Source organism: Oxyura jamaicensis, unplaced genomic scaffold (genome assembly GCF_011077185.1).
Source record: "Oxyura jamaicensis isolate SHBP4307 breed ruddy duck unplaced genomic scaffold, BPBGC_Ojam_1.0 oxyUn_random_OJ106540, whole genome shotgun sequence".
Classification (NCBI taxonomy): Eukaryota; Metazoa; Chordata; class Aves; order Anseriformes; family Anatidae; genus Oxyura; species Oxyura jamaicensis.
In genome coordinates, this window is record NW_023312322.1 from 27,414 (window position 1) to 35,084 (window position 7,671).

Genomic DNA, 7,671 nt, shown 5'->3' on the forward strand with positions numbered 1-7,671 from the left:
GCATGGAACGGAGCAGGATGAGGCCGGGGGGGGTGGGTCGGGGGGCACCAGACTGCTCCGGCCGCGCCGCCGCCGCTCCCCAGCCACGCCGCCCTCCGCACTTGGCAAATTAGGATTCGAAGATTTTAACGTGGACTTTTATATTTAAAAAAAAAAACAACAAAAAAAGACAACAACAACCACAAAAATGAATTTGGAAAAGGCTCCTCTGGGGAAAATGCATGTGTGACTGCGGGGGGGGGGGTGGGTGGCAGCTCCCCCCCGGGGGGGGGCCGCTCTGCCGGGAGCCCCGTGCCGGCGCCAGGACAGCTCTGCCGTGGACCACCGCCGCCGCCAGCCCCGCACCGCGCTCCGCTCGGCTCCCTTTGGTGCACACTGGAGACCTGTTCTTATTCCTCTGCTCTGGAAAACGTACCTGCCGTTTTCGATCTTTGTTTTTCTTGGTTATTATAATTATTATTGTTATTTCCTCTTGCGTGGGTTTGGAACCGAGGGCAACCGCCCCGAGAGGAGCTCGGGCTGCGCTGGGAGGGAGCCGGGACCGCCGGGACCAGCGCTCAGCCCCCCCCCCATTTCCTTGCCAAAGAGCCACGGGGAGGGGGGGCTCGACCCGACCCCACTGCCACCCCGGGACCCCCGCAGCGTCCCCTCTGGGGGACCCCTCGCAGCCACGCTCCCGGTCCTGCTCCACGCGCATCCCCCGCCACCGCTGCCCGCGTCCGCCCTGCGCCACCCGAAACGGGAAGGGTCGCGGGGGCCTTTTTTGGGGACAGATCCTTGACTTCCCAGCGGCGCCCGGCCAAGCCCCCCCAGTCCTCCTCCAGCCCCGCGGCGCGTGCAGTTGTGCATGGTATTTAAATTTTTGGTTTGTTTTTTTTTTTATTATTATTATTATTATTATTTTCAAGTGGCCATTAACAAAGTTCTCCGCGTCTTGCTCCGCCTTCGAGGAAGTTTTCAGATTCTTGTATTTACTTGTTTTATATGGATAAATATCAAAAATGTTCTTTGTATACATTTCTTCTGTACTTTTAACGAGGGGAGGGAAAGATTTCCATAGAGACAGTCCTGGTTCTCCAATTCGTTATTATTATTTTTTTTTTTAATTAATATTTTTTATTGTCGTCGTGAAGATGTCGGTGGCTTTCGAGTCCGTGTTCCTTTGGCGGTGAAATGACGTTCTTCTAGTCTGAGAGGTTCCCCCGGGGCCCCCCCCCCCCCCCCCCAAAGAGACAAAACCAGGCAAGTAGCAGAGCATGGACCCCCGTTGTTTTTCCCGTGTCTATTATTATTGCCTCATTCAATAAATTGTTACAGATGTGTCTACCCACGCCTCCCGCTCCTCTTTTGGGGCATTTTCCCGGGGTTTCGGGGTCACCTGCCCTCCCTCCCCGGGGCTTGGTCCTGCACCCGCTGCCCGTCCCCCCTGTGTGTCCGGGGCCAGTTTGGGGGCAGGATTTGTGCTTGAGGTGCTCGGTAGCCACCCCGAAGCCCCCCCGTGGCTCCCAGTAGCCACCCCGAAGCCCCCCCGTGGCCCCCAGTAGCCCAGCGGGGCGCGTTACCGGGCGGGCAGCCCCAGGAGGAGCGGGGCCGGCAGCGTTTCGGCGGCTTTAGTGGGGCACCGCCGTGAATCCTGGAGCCCGGTCCCGGTCCTTGGGGCCTGAAGACAAAGCACGGGGAGGGACGGAAGGACGGACAGGACAGACAGGACAGACAGAAGGATGGGAAGGAGGACAGAGGGACGGGAAGGAGGACGAGGCAGCGGTGGAACAAGGCGACACCGGCGTGGCTCAGCCAGCACCCGCTGCCCGAAGCAAACCAACAGCACCACAAGAGTTGGGGTGTCCAGCCATCCCCCCCCCCAGGTTGGGGTGCCCCGATGGGGTCGGCAGCACGGCCTGGGGGGGGGTCTCAGCTCAGCAGACGCCGCCGCCAGGCTTTAATCTTTGTTAATCAGGGTTTAATAAGCAGGTCGGGGCCCCCCGCTGGGGCGGCTCGTCCCGCACGCCGCGCTCGGCCCCGTTTTTATCCCACCCCATAGCGGGGAGCCCGGCCTGGGCACGGGGAGGGCCCTTGGGCATTGGGGGGTTTGGGGGGCTCCCCAAGTATGGGCTGCCCCCCCCCCCCCCCAGCCCCAAAATGTGGGATTTGACCCCAAAAGCTCTGCGGGGGCTGGGAAAGAGCCCGGTTGGGGATGGGGAAGGGGGGGGACAGTCCTTGGGGTGATCCCTGCTGGGGTCTGGGTCCAGGGGGGGGGGTCCTGGGGTGGGTGCTGGGGGCGGGGCCTGTTTGGGGCGTGGGTTATCGTGGGGGGCGTGGGTTATCGCGATGGGCGGGGCTTGGGGGGGGGATGCTCCGCCCCCGCTGCCCCCCGGGGGCAGGTGCTGGGGGTATGGGGAGTGACTGGGGGGTGGGGGGGGGGGGGGGGGAGGGGGGGATGGAGGGATGGAGGGATGGGTGGGTGGGGGGATGGAGATGGAGGGGTGGACCCGTAGGTGGAGCAGTGGCTGGAGGAACGGACGGACGGACGAACGGACAGACGGACTGGTAGCTGGAGCAAGGTCTGGATGGATGGAACGCTGGACCGCCGGCCAGACAAATGGACAGACAGACGGACAGACTGGTAGCTGGAGCAATGGCTGGACGGACGGACAGATGCGTGGCTAGGCGGCTGGCTCGGTGGCTGGACGGCCGGCCAGAGGAAAGCCTGCCCCTGCAGATGGTGGCTGCGTGGACGGGCAGAAGGACAGACAGAATGATGGCTGGACGAACGGCTGGACATAAGGATGAAGGGGCGGATGGATGTTTGCTAGCTGGGCGGACAGACAGACAGACAGACAGACAGCCTGCGCTCCCCCCCCCCCCACCTGCCCCACCGAGGCCCCCTTTCTGCCCGTCCGTCCGTCCGTCCCTGCCCCCAGCACGGGGCGGATGATTTGAGCGCGCAGCCTGCGGCCCCTAATCCCGCGTGATCCAATCTCCGCGGGCTTACGCCGAAAGCCCCGTAATCACCCGGTGCTGCCCTACATATCCCCACCGCCCGCCCACGCCGCCGGGGGACTTCAGGCGCGGGCGCGGGGGGCGGGCCCCGGGCCTGGAGCGAGGACCCCCCCACCCCAAGGTTTCAGCCTCCCCCCAAAAATTGCTGTCACCTCCCCACCCGCACCCGGGGACGGGCAGGGACGAGTGGCAGCATCACCGCTGCCTCAGTTTCCCCTCCCCTTCCCCGAGGCTGGGGGCAGGAGCCGGCCACCTAATCCCCCCCCCCCCCCACCAGCTGCCTAATGCCCGGAGTCATGCAGGGACACGCGGCCGCGATGCTCCAATGACCGCCTTCCAGCAGGTCCTGGTCCCAGCCCCCCCCCGACCCCCACCCCCCCAAAACCCATTTGAGGATCCCCAGGTCAAAGCAGAACACCCCCCATCCCCAGCCTCGGCACAGACCTGGGGATGAGCAGGGGGCCCGGCAGCACCCATGGGTGCCGGGGGGGGGGCCCTGGGGCCGTGTCTGCGGCGGTTCCCCGGGGCTGTAGTTGGCAAGTCTAGAACCACCGGATCCTGCTACCGCACCAGTGTGAGTTCTACCATTGCCAAAGGCAGCCCCAGGGCCGGCACCCGCGGCCGGGACGGGAGGGACGCGCTGCCGGGCCTGGAAAGCTGAAAAAAATATAAATAAAAAGCAAAAAAAAAAAAATCCCCTTTCCATCCAAAAAATCCCGGCTGAGCAGCGCCCTGACACTGCCCCACGGACACTCGTGGAGCTCCATGGGCTGGGGCCGGGCACCACAACACCAAAAAAATGGGGAATTTTTACCCCATCACCAAAAAATGGGGAATTTGCCCCATCACCAAAAAACGGGGAATTTGCCCAAGCCCTGCGAGGTCATCCACATTTCGGGCAGGTTTCCATCTCTCCGGGGCTCTCCTTGTCCCCAAAACGTCCTCCCCGTCCCTCTGTCCCCCCCCCCCTCGCTGCTCTCTCCGCCTCCTCCCATATTGGCACTACACATAATTGCTCGAAACACATAGAAAAAAGCAAAAATGTGCTAGTGCCAAAGCGGGCCGGGCGGCGTGGCGTCGGCCCCGCGGGGCTCGCGGGTCTTTCTCTGCTCTGTTTATGGCCCTATGGTAATTCACTGACCGCGGGGTTGCACAGTGAATTCTACCAGTGCCATACACAGAACAGGAGTAGCGAGCTCGCACCCCCGTTTTCGCTTGATTTTACCCCAAAAAACCTCACCCTCCCCGCGTGCCTTTAGGTGAGCTGCGAGTTCGGCATCCGTGTCCCCCAGCCCCATCCCAGGGAGGTGTTTTTTTGTGCTTGATGAAGGCTTAAAAGCGGGGCTGGGCAGGATGGGTTTTAATTAGGAAGCGTCAGGAAGTTTTTAATTGGGAGGGAGCCGCCTGCGCCCTCCGTGGGCGCCCACCAAGCAGCCCCAACCTCCATCCCCCCCGGGCAGCACCGTAAAAAATGGGAACAAACGGTTATCGACCTGCAAAAAACGCTTCAAAACCCTTGGATCTAAGCCGGGGTCGATAAAAGGGCCTCGGGGAGACGCTCACATCCTGCGGGGCTGGGTCGGAGCTGGAGCAGCCGCGAGCCGAGGAACCGGGTGCGGGGACGAGGCACGGCCAGGACCCGGTGCCGGGAAGCCGTTTCCCAGCCACTGCAGGGATTAGGTGGGAACGGGGTGCCCCGGGTGGCTGCAAACCCCACAAAAAAGCTGCCGGCCCCCGCTGGATGCCCGCAACGCCCCCGAAATGCCTGCAACCCCCCTGCATGGCTGCAAGCACCCTAAAAGGCTGCAAATGCCCTAAAAGGTTGCAGCCGCCCTAAAAGGTTGCAAAAAGCCTGGATGTCTCCAATCGCCCCCCCCCCCCAAATGGTTGCAACCCCCCGGGACAGCTGCAAGCCCCCCGAAAAGCTGCAACCCCTCCCAGATGGCCGCAAAGCCCCCAGTAGGTGCAAAGCCCCCAAACGCTGGGAACCCCCTTACCTTGTGCCTCTTACCTTGGGGTAAAAAAAAAAAAAAAAGGGTGCAAGCCCCCCAAAAGGTTCCACCCTCCCTGTCTGGTTGCAGCCCCCCCAAATGCTTGTGAACCCCCCCCAAATTCTCCCCAAACCCCCCGTTTTGCAACCCCAGTGAGTGGCAAACCACCCAACGGGTTGCAACCCCTCCCGGATGGCTGCAAACACCCCAAATGGAAGCAAACTCCCCAAAAAGCTGCAATGCCCCCCCCCCCCCAGATGGTGGCAACCCCCCTAAAAGCTTGGCAACCCCCCCGAATGATTGCAAAGCCCCCCCTCCCAGGTGGCCGCGAGCCCCCCGGATGGCTGCGACGCCGTCCCCGCAGGGCCGTGCCAAGCGGCCATCGTGGAAGAGGAGGAGGAGGAGGAGGAGGAGGAGGAGGAGGAGGACACGGCACAAAGTCCCCTTTGTGTCGGCCGAGCCGAGGCCCCGGGAAGGGCTGGGGGTGCCCGGAGCCTCGTGCCGGCCTCGAATCTGGGGCCGAAACAGGCCAATGGCCACTTTTGCTCCCCTCGGGCATCCCCGTGCTTTCAGGAGCCGCGGAGCTCTGCGAGCGGAGGGTTCGGCCAGAGAGGATGGGTTTGTCCCCCCCCTCCCCCCCCAGAGCCCTGGCCCCGCAGCAAAGGTCCCCCAAAACCCGGAGGAGCCCCCGCGGGGTCGGGGTCGCAGGCAGAAATTCAGCAGAGCCCCGAGGCCGCGGCCACGTCCCCGGCACCGCTCACCTCTGGCCGTGGTGGGGACGGGGGCACCTCGGTGGCACCGTGGTGGCTTGGGGACACGGGTCCCTGGGGACGCCCCGCCGGCATCCTTGGTGTGACTTTGAAAGCGACGGCTTCGCCTAATCCCCGCGTGGTCGCCGTCCCCGTGCCCCGCGCCAGGCAGGATCAGGCCCTGGGGCGGCAGCACGACGTCCCCTGCGCCCCCATCGCCCCTGGGTGCCGCGGACCCCAACCAGGGCAAGGGGAGGGGGGGGTGGCAGCTCTGGAGGTGCCCCCTTGTCCCCATCCCTGTCCCCATCCCTGTCCCCTGCCTCCGCCCAAGGCCACTGCGGCAGCCCAGGGCCCCGCCGGCCCCGGTGCTGAGCCTGCCCCTCTGCGGAGCCGCCGCACCCCGGGTAATGACGTTGGGCGATGCCGCATTGCGGATGCTGCCCCCCCCCCCCCCCCCCCGGGGGCCCCCCCCCCCCCGGCCCCGCTCCCGGCAGCCCCCTCGAAGGGCTCTGCTGCAAGGCCCCAGAGCTTCAGCGGGGGGTTGTGGGGGGGGTCCCCTAGTCCCCGAGCCAAGTTTAGGGTCGAGGATCCCCCCCCAAAAAAGCCTCCCCGAGCCCGAAACGCCGCGGGCGTCACCCAGGGATGCTCGCGGCCACGACACCAAGATGGTGCCCGGCTGCTGCCACCGCCCCGCAGGGGATGGGGACCAAAGGGGCTGGGGGCTGCCACGGCCCTCAGTGGCTCCCACCAACGCCTGCCCCGTTGTGGGGTGCGGTGAGGGTGGGAGCCCCGATTTGTGCGGCCGCTGCCCCCTCCATGGGCACGGGCAGGGGGTGGATGGGGAGAGCCCGGGTGGGGATGGGGATGGGGAAAGGGATGGGGATGGGGAATGGGGATGGGAATGGGGACAAGAATGGGGATGGAGAGGGGTAAAGGGATGGGGACGGGGATGGAGATGGGGAATGGGGACAGGAATGGGGGCAGGGATGGGGACGGAGACAGATAAAGGGATGGGGACAGGGATGGGGACAGAGACGGATAAAGGAATGGAGACAAGGATGGGGATGCAGAAGGAAAAATGGATGGGGATGGGGACGGGGATGGGGACAGGGATGGGGAATGAGAATTGGATAGGGATGGAGACAAGGATGTGGTTGGGAAAGAGATTGGGTCAGGGATGGGGACAGGAACAGGGATTTGTGTGGGTTTTGGGACGGAGACGGGGATAGAAGTGACGATGGCGATGGGGACAGGGATGGGGACAGGGACCGAGACTGCAAAGGGGACGGGGACGAGGAAGGAGCTGCCACGCACAACGAGGGGCCCCGTTTCGATGCAGAACAGGGCGTATTTGTGCCGCAGTGCTGCTGACACCCGGGGAGCTGCCCAGGACCCCCCCACCCCAAAGCAGCCCCCGGCCGGGACCAGGACCCCTCGGATGGAGCTCTCGGTGTCCCCACACAGGGCTGGGGACACTCCGGAGCCGGGGGCTGCTCTGGGGGTCCCTGTGCTGCCCCGAGGTGGGGACGGGTGGGGGTAAGGGCCCCGGGGGAGGCGTAGAAGCCCCCCCGGCTGCGGGGCACCCATGGGTGCTGCGCAGAGCGGGGCCGCGGCCGGGATTTCGTTGCGGGCGCTGTCGGGTGGCGGCACCGGAGCCGCTGCCACCGGGGCCGGGCTGTGATAACGGCGGCCCCGGGGCTTTCAGGGCGAATAAATGGGGCCGATCAGGGCGGCGGGGGCACCCCGGAACCCCAAATAACCCCCCAAATAAACCCCCCGGGAACGAAGGGGGGGCTGCGCCCCGCTTTCGTTGTCGACCCTTCGGACCCGCAGGGATGCGGCGGCTCCGGAGCCCCCCGACGGGGGAGGTTTGGGGGTCCCCGGGCCGGGGAGGAGTCCCTGAGTAGGTGGGGGGACGAGGGGGGGCTGCT